Here is a 12,813-nt window from a genome sequence, read left to right as displayed (position 1 = left end):
GTACACTCATTCCAAGGCCCTGATCTACAAGCATTTGCCACATACTGTAAAGGGTTACCTAGATATTTATTAAACAGTAAAAACAGAAGTGAAAACTCCGGGAAAGACCTTACCTACCCTAATCTACTCTAACTACTCATTACCCACAACTGTCCCTGACTAACCTAAGCTAAACCTACTTATCACATTTAACAAAAAGTTCTAAACATCAACCCCCACCCCCCTTATAAGATGGGACACATGGAGGACAACAGATTCTACACACATAAAAATAAACTGTATAAATATTCAGGAACCCCCACCCACTAACACTAACTAAACTAACAGTCTATACTAACCTAACACTAAGCCCCCTAAACCCACAAAGTATAAGAACAAGGAAAGAGGAGGTAGGGGAGGGACTCATGTCCGTCAACATGTCTATAGGTTGGCCCTCCGGAGGGTCTTTTTGATGGAACATTTTGAGTTTCAGAAGGTCCGTATGGCAGTACATCTGTTGTGTGTGCGTTAATTTGTCACAGTGCGTATGTGTAGGAATGTGCACTTTCCATATTGTTCCATCAAGATGTGTTCTTCGCACAGTCCACTTGCCTCTTGGTAGTGGGCAATGTGAGAGTAGGAGTGATGTGAGATATTGGAATGGCCTCAATGGTTGCATGTGACCTACAGCAAATTACATTCCACACAGTACGTATTGGCTGGAAGGGTGTTTGATTGGGTGTTATTGATGTGTTATTGGAATTTTATCTTCGCAAATGTAATGCTAGTTGGCACCATGTGTTTGTCATTGTGTTGTTTTACATTTTCCCCTTGTGTCTGTGGAGCGGCATCAGTTGTTATTTGGAACGGTCATTTCTCCCTAGGTGTGTCTCCCATTGGGTGAGGATATGAAACATGCCTAGCGGTGCCACAACCTCAGTGTGTTCCTGTCCACATGTCGCTGTCGTAGTGTATGTGTTGTTTGTCCTAGAGGGTTGCTGTGCAGTGTGTATATAAGTAGGTTTCTGTACTTACAAACCAGTAGTCCATTTCCATATCGTCCATCCTGGAAGTGTTGATTGATGGTACCGTGACGGAAGATGAATGAATCATGAATCATGAACACTCCCAGGATATTTTGCCACGATGTTGGTGATCAATCCCTGGTGATCCACAATGGCCTGCACATTGATGGAGTGTGTGTGCTTCCTGTTGCGGTATAGATGTTCAGTTGCAGCAGGTGGCACAAGGCGTACATGTGTGCAGTCAATGGCACCAAGGACGTGTGGGAATCCATTAATGAGGTAAAACCCTTGTTTGGTCTCCTGCTGCTTCTGCTGTGTGTTGGGGGAAGCAGATGTGGCAGGGTGTGAGTGTGATGATGGCATCCAGTACCTTGGGCAGGAAGGCGGAAAATGATGGCTGTGAGATCCCAGCAACCAGGGCGCCAATAGTTAGAAAGGAGCTACTTGCCAACATATGTAGTACAGCTAGCAGATTGGTTTCTGGTGGGATGATGCAGGGTGTCTGCAAGCTGGGTGCCAACTGTGGCTCAATGTTGCGCAGCAGCTGCTAAATGGCTTGCCAGTTCAACCTGTACCTCTGGATGATGTCATGTTCCCTGAGGCCATGAAGGGTTGTCCTGGTGCAGAATATCCTCTCCTGCCTTCTGCGTTGCCTTTGGGTCCCTGCTGGTGTTGTGGATGCTGCTGTTGCTGGTCCTGTGCTCTGCGTCTATGTGCACGCTGGATGAAAAGCACCTCCATGTATTCCTTTTGGAGCTCTGCTGTTGCTTCTGTATGTTTTGATTAAATACAGGTGTGTTTGCCCCATTTTAACACCTGCCCTGACCCATGTGTTAATTTTTGACGCAAATTGGGCTGTGCGTCATTTTCCGAATCCGCCTCCCGGCCGTGCAGGATTTTTGTGCGATAGCAAAAATAAGCCGTACGGGTGTTTGTGTCATTTTTTGGACGGGAACGCCTACCTTGCATATCATTAATGCAAGGCGGTTTCCCGCATCCAGAAAATGCCGCACACAGAGGAATTTTGACGTCCCCAGGCTCAAAATCCTGCGGTGCACGGTTTGCGCCGAATGTGCGTCAACATTTTTGACGCACATTCGGCACAGACGGGGTATAAATATGCCCCTAGACACTATCCCTTCTCAGGGACTTCTGCTTGAAATACACTAAGGTGAATTACAAACAGACTGGTTAGAATTTTGTGACCTTTGAGTTGTATCTCCTACAGGGTTGGGTCTTGTCTGATTCATTGTTGATTCTACAGCGGCAAAATAGGGTGGAGTCACCTGATTCAGAACTAAAGGAATTCCTCCCAATCCTCCCCATCGGGGGATGACGGGAGCAGTAATTGACATATTTACTCCAGTAGGAACTGTCAAAGCATGAGTTGTGGTTCCTGACGACTCAAGTTTGTATAAGAGAACTGCAGAACCAATAGTAACTCAGGCGGTTATTGCATGTGGGGCATTAGGAATAGGAGAGTTAACAGGGACACTAATCCCTGAAATCTCATCCATCAAGTTCTGACTCATATTTACTTGGGCGATTGATCTCTCAGAGTCTTCACTAGTAACAACACTAGTCATTCCTTTGGGTTGGCTTATGTTGTAAGGAGGTGGATGTGTTGACAGTAACACATCCAGAAAATCATCACTAGAATCACTATCGGTGACTCTGCCTGAAGCCTCCAGGCTCTCTACTTCATCTTCCGTTTTCTTCTTTTTCTTCTCTTTCTCTTTCTCTGCTTCTTCCTGAGTTACTCACTCATCAGTGCAGGGTATACCCTAGTTCCCTCAATTATATCAGCTCTCCATATTTTTCTGCATCTTCAGCACAGCTACGCACCAGCTTTCGGACTCTTCCATGATAGTTCTACTTTTCTTTAACATGAGTTACATGCTCCCAAGCTTTAGGTGTTTCATACTGTTTGGATCTCAGAGGTGGCTTAATTTCATACAATACCCTTCTGAGACTTCTAATGATTCTCAAATTAAAGGTGCCACAGCATGGGAACATCAAAGCACCTTCTTTCTCAGTTTTCTTACACCACTGACTCAGCAAAAGGCACATGTGGAGTCCCACATATATGGCAATATAATGGCCTGCCATTTCCCCTAATCAAATCTCATATAGCATTACAAAACATAACTTTTCTACAATAATATAAACAGTCACAAATAGAATTTCATTTCAAACCAGGAAACAATTTCTTAACAACCAATAATAGCGAGGCACTCTATTATATAGTCATCCAATAACAGCGCTGTACTAACGTCAACCGGCCAGTCTCAGCACAGCACACTGTGATGTTTTCTCACTCCTCACAGAGGTTCACCCTCCTTCACAATTCTCACAAGCATCTTCTCTCAACTCTAAGCAAACACAAACAAAATGTTTGGCAGTTTCAACATAGCTCTGTCTGTTTCACTAAAGAATTGAAAGTATTAAATCCCACAAGAAGTGGTCCTGCGCGACAATTTACGGCCTATTCAAACTCACACTTAAGCAAAACATTGACCAGTGGGGCATCACCTGTACCAGTGCACCTTCACTTTTGTACAATAGGATCTACCACACCAATCACAACCTACTTTCACACGAAGTTATATGTCTCTATCTCAATTGTGCAGCCAATGGCACCTCATGACTAAAACCATGAAACACATATTCTACACTGATTACTTATTACAGATCCTAGAATCTTATGCTATGACCAGCCCAATAACTGCTTCAACTTCTTAGCACTAAGGACATCCACATCCCAAAACAACTAAAACATCACCGCATCACACCACACAATCTCAGCACAATACCGCAAGCTAGACACACACAATTCAAATGTGTGACTCTATTAATACTCACTTCTCTGCTGCTACAAGTCCTTACCAAACCGCTGAAATGCCAGTGATCCTCCAAATCCAGACATGGGCTATAAGGGCTTAGGACTGGGTTTGGGCAAGTTGAGGGCTCTCACAGGGATACAGTAACTCGTTTTGCTTCAGTCACCTAACCATCCGGCAAGCTACCATCTGAGAGCGTGCAAGGAAGTATAACGCAATCTCATAGTAAAGTCAAAGATTTTCCCCCATTGACTTTTATTTGTTGACATGAAGCACTGAAAAGGAGCAAACATTAAAAATACATTCCACTCCTGTGAAGCCAATATAACTCCACAGTAAGGGCCAGAAATCGACAAATGTAGTTAATAAGAATCTATTTTAGGTTATTAATCAATCCGGTATATAGACATGCCAGGGATTTATTCAAAAGATACATCAATACAGCTGGCAAGTTGAAATAACTCAATACATTCAGCTGTAGCAAAATAAGGTACAGAATAGTAACAGCTACTGCAATAGAGGAAATTGAGAATAAGGAATTGGTGTTCCATAAAGAAACTTCTGTTCTTTCTCCTAAGCATAGAATAGCTATAGAATCATCTACTCAGGGCTCTAATGTGTTAGTTAGGAAGGTTTAAGAAGGCGTCAGCAAAGCGAAGATTTCATGGAAGTCTTCATGAAAAAAGGAATGGGGGCATATTTATGAGTACTGACACAATGCTAAATTATGTCAGCAGTGCGTCAAAAAAACTTGTGTTGTGTAGTGCCATTTACTTGCCACATCGATGCGCCAGAGTTATGAATGAATTTACTTTGTTGCAAGCTATGAATGTGAGTCAAAGGTTTTGATGCAACTTCCAAAAATATGCTGCAACATGTTTAAAGGCAACTGGTCCTTATTTGATGCAAAGCTAATTTGTGTGTCATAAAGAATTTGTAAGTGCCTCAAATCATCATTGCGCTACATAGGAATGTGTTGTGTGGTGGGATGAGTACAAAAACAATGCATTTCAAAAAACTGAACGGCAGACAGAACAGCAGAACAAAATATTTTTAAAAATGGAGGGAAGACCATCCACCAGTCAGGAGAGCAGCAACCGTAATCCCAGCCAAGATGACAAGACAGCAGGCCAAGGAAGGAGGAAGAAGAGGACCAATTTCAATGAGGTGAAGAACCAAATATTAATAGCTGAGTTGACAAAAAAATTAACACCTTCTCTTTGTCACCTCCAAATTGCCAATCCATACTGCAGAAAGTCAACGGTATAGGGCAAACAAAGAGGACAGTGCTGGAGTTAAAAAAGAGGTAACATGACTGTAAGTGCAGGACCAAAGAGAAACTGGCCAGGGACCTTAGGGAGCCATGAGGATCTGAGAGGACCTGATTTCCAGGAGGAGTTGTACCAATTGAGGAGCAGTTGGTGTCACTCAACCCAAAAGAGTTAGTGGCAGGAGTTGCTTAACAGGACAGTGCTGTGGCCGAGGACCAGGAAGAACTACAGGGTAAGTGACAACAAGGAACCATGGGGCATATTAATGAGATTTTTAACACAACGCAGAGCAGCAAGGGACTCTGCTCTGCTGCGCTGCACTGTGTGCATGTGAAAGGGCAGGAATGTCTCAGATATGAATTCATGCATCACATAACTCTGAAATAATTGCCCTGTCACATATTTTTATTGCCAGCCCTTCCAAGATTAACCGATCTGCGTGTGATGTGTTGGTCCAGTCCACGTTGTCTAATTAATCCGGGACTTGTGGTCTAATCTACAACATGATAGACTTGGACTACAAATCCCACAATACAAAGCAAAAAAACTGTGACTGAAGCAACACATCATGAAATGATGTTGGAAACTGTGCAGATATTTCAGAGTCAATGCTGGCTCCCTTGCACCATGTAGCAAGTATGCTTGTCTTGGAGCTATGCAGCCAAAAGCTGAATGATGGAATGTTTAGTAATGTGGTTTGTCAGAGTGCTAACTTCTCATTCAAGAGGGTATTCAGATGCTGAGTTTGTGCCAGCTCACCAAGTAGGATCACCTGAAGAGCCAGGTGTACAGTCATTAGAACTAGTGCACCCAGCTATCCTGACATGCTTGATGAGGTTTTTATAAGTGTTGGCTGTCATGTAAGAGACCACCCTACCTCCTTTCTTGCTCATATTGCCATTAAGGTTAGTGGTTAATTAAAGTGATGCACAGCAGAGGTCCATGATTGTTTGTTGGAAACATAGATGGTGTGTGAACTAGGTGTGGCCTTGTAGGAAAGTACCATCCTTCTTGGAAGGTTACCCGCAATTTCTACCTGTTGGTCAGAGTGTTTTTGCTGTATCACTGGGATCCTGCTAGTCAGACTAAGAATGGGTCTTCCTGGGCTGGAAGGGTGGAAGGCCTTACACTTACATTTCAAAGGACAGTGGCCTGCCTTCACACAATGGACTGCCAGACCCCCTACTGAGACTTTGGTAGAAAGGGTTGTACTGAAAGGGGTCTTTGTGCACTTCAAAACCACTTTTTGAAATCTCCTCCACTTCAAAGGCACTTTTGGGTATATAAACTGGGTCCCTGACCCTACCAAAACAGACACTTCTTGGAAGAGACACTCTGCACCAGAATCTGCAAACTGTCAAGAGAAGCTGCCTGGCTGCCCAAGCAACTCACCTGGACTGCTTTGCTGTAAAGGACTGCTGCCTCGCTGACCGCTGGCTCTGCTGAGAAGTGCTCTCCAGGGGCTTAGATTGAGCTTGCCTCTTGTTTCCTGAAGTCTTAGGGCCAAAAAGACTTCGGGGCATATTTATACTCTGTTTGTGCCGGAATTGCGTCGTTTTTTTTTACGCAAATCCGACGCAAAGCTAACTCCATATTTATACTTTGCCGTTAGACTCGTCTAGCGCCAAAGATCTTGGAGTTTGCGTCATTTTTTAGCGTGGACACCTACCTTGCGTTAATGATATGCAAGGTAGGCGTTCCCGTCTAAAAAATGACTTCAAGGCATGTGCGCCTTATTTAAACTCCCGTGCAAAAATGACGCACAGGAGTGGGCGGGTCAAATAAAAAATGACGTCCAGCCGCTTTTGCATCATTTTTTATCGCCTGGTCAGGGCAGGCGTTAAGGGACCTGTGGGCTCGGAAGGAGCCCAGAGGTGCCCTCCCATGCCCCCTGGGACACCCCCTGCCACCCTTGCCCACCCCAGGAGGACGCCCAAGGATGGAGGGACCCATCCCAGGGAACTTAAGGTAAGTTCAGGTAAGTATTTAAAAAAATAAATAATTGTGGCATAGGGGGGCCTGATTTGTGCCCCCCTACATGCCACTATGCCCAAGGACCATGCCCAGGGGACATAAGTCCCCTGGGCATGGCCATTGGGCAAGGGGGCATGACTCCTGTCTGTGCTAAGACAGGAGTCATTTCAATGGGGGTTGGGAGTCAAAAGAAATGGCGCAAATCGGGCTGAGGCCAAAATTTTGCCTCAGACCTGACTTGCCCCATTTTTTGACGCCCAAGCTCCATTTTCCCCTACGCCGGCGCAGCCTGGTGTGGGTAATTCTTTTTTACGCACACCTGTCAGCTGCGCCGGCTAACGTCACTCCATAAATAAGGCGCCCGCATGGCGCTTTGGAATGGCGTTAGCCGGCGTTAACATTTTTGACGCACAACTGCGTTGGCGCAGTTGTGCGTCAAAAAGTATAAATATGGCCCTTCATATCTGCAAAGAAACTCCTTGTGTAGTGAAAATCAATGCACAGGTTCCCAGAATCGATGCACAGAGCCTGTCCAGCGGTAAGAAAATCACTGCATTGCTGAACTGGAACGATGCAGCCCGGCTCTCCAAGTGGAGATCAAAGCAGCGCCAACGTTGCGACCAGAACTTCGATGCACAGCCCAGGCCTCGCTGAGCCGGAATGACGTAGCCTGACTTCCTGTGAGAGGAATCGACGCAGCGCCAGCCGTGCAGCGGAAATTCTGCCCCAATGTACACCTACCTTTTTCCAATCATCTCCTCTTCTGCGGTCCTCGTGCGTGTAATTTTGATACAAAACAGGCACTTTGTGCTTGCAAGAGACAATTGTTGCTTTTAAACTTTTAAGAACTTAAGACTCTTCTTATCATTTCAAAAGTGATATTTCAACTTCTGATTATCAAATCTTGATTGTTTGTACCTTAATTTAATCAGATTAATATCCTATATTTTTCTAAATCTATGTGCTAGCTTTTTGTGGTGTTCTCACTGTGTTATTGCATGATTTATTACACAAATACTTTTCACACTGTCTTCTAAGTTAAGCCTGACTGCTCTGTGCCAAACTACCAGAGGGTGGGCATAGGATAATTGTGTGTGACTTACCCTGACTAGGATTGTGGTCCCTCCTTGGACAAGGGTGCCAACTAGAGACCCCATTTCCAACAGTAGTTAACCAAAGTGAGTTCCATGAAGTACCACAGTAGGCAGTAGATAATGTCAATGCTGATGGAGGTTCTCCAGGCAGGTGTAGATAGACAATCATAATTTTACACCGGTCAACCACTATGAGCCACTTGCACAGTCCAGACAGAGTGCCACAGTTGGAAACTATCTGCTTTGTACTGTGTGTAAAATCACCCAAAGAGGACAACTTGACTGCCTAAAGAATGGTTAAGGGTCTATACTTGACTCAAATGTGAGTTAAACTAAAACTTGCCCATAGGCCTCTGACAAATCAAAATATATGTTCGAAGACTGAAGGTCAGTAGCTACATCATGTACTCAACTCAATGTATTCAATGATAACAACTCTTAATAATGAAATGATGGTGAAGTTGTAAAAAGTAGAACTACCTGTCCTACACTAACCTTAACAATACCTTATACTATTTTAACTTATCTTGAACTACCTACACTTACCTATCCTACACTAACTAACCTTAACATGACTAAATTATCTGAACTCAACTGAAACTAAAGCACTATACACAAATGACAATTTAAACATCAACCCTCCACCCCCCTTAATTCACATATATTGGTACAATACAAACAGCAACTACACTTAAACATATACTAACTATACATGTAAAGCTAAACAAAAATATTTGTTGTGGTGTTTTTGTTTTTCAAAATACTAAATATCAACCCCCACCCACTTCAAAACGTAGAAATATAAAAACAGATTCGTAAAAAATGACCTACTAAAATATGTAAACACTGACCTTAACTACACTATGCCTATATTAAACCCAACCTAACATTATGCCTTAATAACTATACAAGAAAAAACAACAGAATAAAAAAGGGAGTGGTAATGGTCAGAGGGACAGTTTACAGCAGTTACGCAACCCGCACCATGGCCTCTTGTAGATTCGTTAAAAGTTCAATTAGACCGGCCTGCTCTTTTTTATGGTGTCTATCCTCTGATTGATTTTCTTTGGTTGGGATGGCAGCCGCTGCAATTGTGAAGTGCCCATGGTAACCACAAATGCTGCTTGTTGGCCTGGCTTGTCACTTTCCAGGACCCCACCCTCTTAGCCCTCTCATACAGCTTGCCCCTCTTTTTTAAGGTCTTGGAAATATGCCTAATGTGGCGGTAGCTATCCATAGGTCCTTTATAGGTTTTTGTCTGGTCAGCTGTCAAGATGTCTAGGAAGTAAATTTAAAAACGTTTAGCTCAATCTGTAAAAGTACATTATGTTTGTAAAAATAGGAAGCCACTTTGATACAATCATATGTGTCTGTCCAGAACAACTCAAAATAATGAGAAAGAGATATGGACACTGTACCTTCAGTATAAAGACATTTACTTGAGCAAGGCTAACTGAGTCAAGTGAAGTAACGGTAGATCCACAATACAGACATGTAGTCACAATATGATTACAACCATATCATTCAGACTAATAAGTGACACTCATGATTATGTGTTTATTTGAAATTAGACACATGAAAGACAAAATTAAACTTCAAGTCTTGGTATTGAAATGTGCTCATCTACACTTGTGAAATTTGACAGGGTAAGGCAGTTAAGGGCGTTTTTCTCTGCATTGCATAACCTATCATGAGTCACACAAGAAAGCACACAATGCAGACTTTACTTACTCATTGTCACGTAGCCAAAGCATGGATGTCCACAAAATTGTACTGGTGTACATTTCACCAATTTAGCCTCAGACAAATGGACTGTAATCTGACATATAGCTTCTGGTATGCACTTGTGCCAAGAAGATGTTGACTTTTACTCATACATATTTCAGTACACTCATTCTCCCAGTGCTGCATTCATCTGCACATATTTTAAATAAGACATGGCATTTCAGTAGTGTGTGTGCATGTGCATCCTAGAGTATTCATCTGTGTAAGAACTTTGTGGCATATAATGCAGGGAACCTTATGCCATGATGCAAGTTGACTACTTTTGTGCTAATCAGTCTAATGTAGTCCACCAGTACGTGACTCTCTGCATCTTGACATTTTCACGATGCAGAAACTTTTTGATGTACCTTGTATTGGATGAATCTCACCAATAAATGGGACATGAGGGATATATAGGGCATGAGTATGGCATTACAATGCAAATCCATGTGTAGACTAGTATGTTTTCTAGCTGTCAAGAGAATGCCTATTAGACTGAATCAATGAATTGAGGCCAACAGACACTCCATAGGTTTTACAGCAAATGCAGTTGCAGAAAGTCAAATCGCAAAGGGTGCACTGCCATAGAATCTGCACAAGCACAAAAGTAAAGGGGGTAGTATACCCAGAAAAGCTAACACATATAGGCCCTCATTATGACATTGGCTGTAAATGCCGCTTACCGCCACAGTGACGGCCGCCAACATACCACCGCTGTGGCGAATAGCTGTTCACCATATTATGGCACAAACACACACCAATCCCACAGAATACAACCACATACACAAATCCGCCAGCCCAAAGGTCAGTGCAAAATTGGCATTCCCAACACTGATGAGGAGTTAAAGGTCATGGTGGAGGAAACTTTTAGGGTAGAACCACAGCTGTTTGGAGCACAGGTACGGCAGATCTCCATTGCCAGGAAGATGGAGCTATGGCGGAGAATTGTGGACTGGGTGAATGCCGTGGACAGCACCCAAGAACAAGGTATGACATCGGGAAGAGGTGGAACGACCATACGGGGAAGGTACATTCCATAGCAGCAAGGCACCAGCTCACCATACAGAGGACTGGTGGTGGACCTCAAACCTCCTCCCCCACAGCTCACAACATGGGAGGAGCAAGTCTTGGCATTACTGCATTCTGAGGGACTCACTGGAGTAGCCGGAGGACTGGATACTGGTAAGTCAATATTTACCACTTATCACCCCCATACCTGCATGCCATCTCACACCCTCACTCCCATCACTCCACCCAATCCCACATACTGCACCTAAACATATGACTAACCACAATGCCAAGCTCTGCAAGCTATACCAATGCATGGACAGCCCTCCCAGCCCTGCATGGACACCCATCTCAAAAGCGTGCACAGCATAGGGAAACTAACAATCCCACAATACATCACCATACACAAGCAAAAGGTGGCAGGGCAGCACCAACAATAGAGGGGAAGCCAGGGATGTACAATATGTCACACACATGAAGCATATTACATCACTTACATCCCCACAGGTACCCCAGCCAATATCAGCGGAGAGGCGGTGTCACAACTATCCAGTCCCCCAACAGAAGATGCCCCCAGTGATGACAGTAACTCTAGACTTCTGGATCTGGAGGACCTACCTGACCCATCAGTGGCCACTGGACAGCCTGTCACTCAAGCCCACTCACAGACAACCACAGAGCCTCCCCCTTCAGTATCCAACACCACAACACCCACCCAGTGTACCCACACCTCTGTCCCCAGGACACGTCAATCAGCAGTGTGCCCCCCTGTACAGGGACCCCAGGCCACACTTCACCCCCAAGGCAATCAGGGACCTGGGGTCAGTGGGCACACCGTTCAAGGGACAGAGGCACTGGCCAACACAGACATTGGGAGGACTGCGGTGCGCCGGGGACGACAGGACCAGGGAACCGACTCTTTAGGCAGCACTCTTCGAGATCCTGGTAGCCCACCAACATTCCCAGGACACGATGGGCCAGATCCTTAACAACGTGCAGGTGTTCAGGTGGCTGCAGGAGGGACAGTATCAGGGGATCAGGGAGGACTTACAGGCCATTAACACCACCCTGATCTCCATAGCAGGGGTGCTGGCAGTCATGGCCAGCATCATGAGGGAGCTACAGCGCACCAGCGGGCCCCTACCACTAGCCAGTCCATTGACCAGCCTTCCACTTCCGCTGCCACTAGTGGGCAGGAGGCCCTGCCACAGGACCCACAGGCCATCTGCATCCCACCCTCTGCAGAAGGTGAACCACTGCCGCAAACGTTCCCTGTGACCCAGACCGAAGCCAGCGACACTTGCCAAGACCCCCGCCAGGAAATGAGACTCTCCTGATTGTCCCACTTGTGTCCCAGTCAGTCACCTTGTCCACTTTGAATTGCCGTTGCTCCCCTTCCAATGGCCTCTAGGACACTGCACCTGTGCTACAAACAGACTGGAACAATACCCTGGATTTTTCTCCATTATCACCCCATTCCATTGCACATTCCCCTCAGTTTATTAGCACTACAATAAACACCCTTGAACACAATTTGACTACTAGTATTTTATGTATTGAAAATGTGTATTTATGGAAACAGTCACATCCACTGCAAATGTACTGTACACTGTGAGAACAAAGAAATAGTGACCCATAGCTGGCTGCAGTCAGCATATCAGTACACAGTTGTTATATCACCAACATCTGTAAAATGACAAACCATAGGTGATAATAAGTTGAGATAAAAGGTAGTTAATGCCATCATGCTACAGCCACAAGGAATATACCAGTAGTCATAGGAATGTGCAGTTGCACTGTCTCACCTGTGTGTCATTAGAAGTACTGATGGGTAACTGATGTTCTGTTGTCATCATCC

This window comes from Pleurodeles waltl, chromosome 9 (assembly GCF_031143425.1).
Source record: "Pleurodeles waltl isolate 20211129_DDA chromosome 9, aPleWal1.hap1.20221129, whole genome shotgun sequence".
NCBI classification, from domain to species: domain Eukaryota; kingdom Metazoa; phylum Chordata; class Amphibia; order Caudata; family Salamandridae; genus Pleurodeles; species Pleurodeles waltl.
This window is presented reverse-complemented; position numbering follows the sequence as displayed.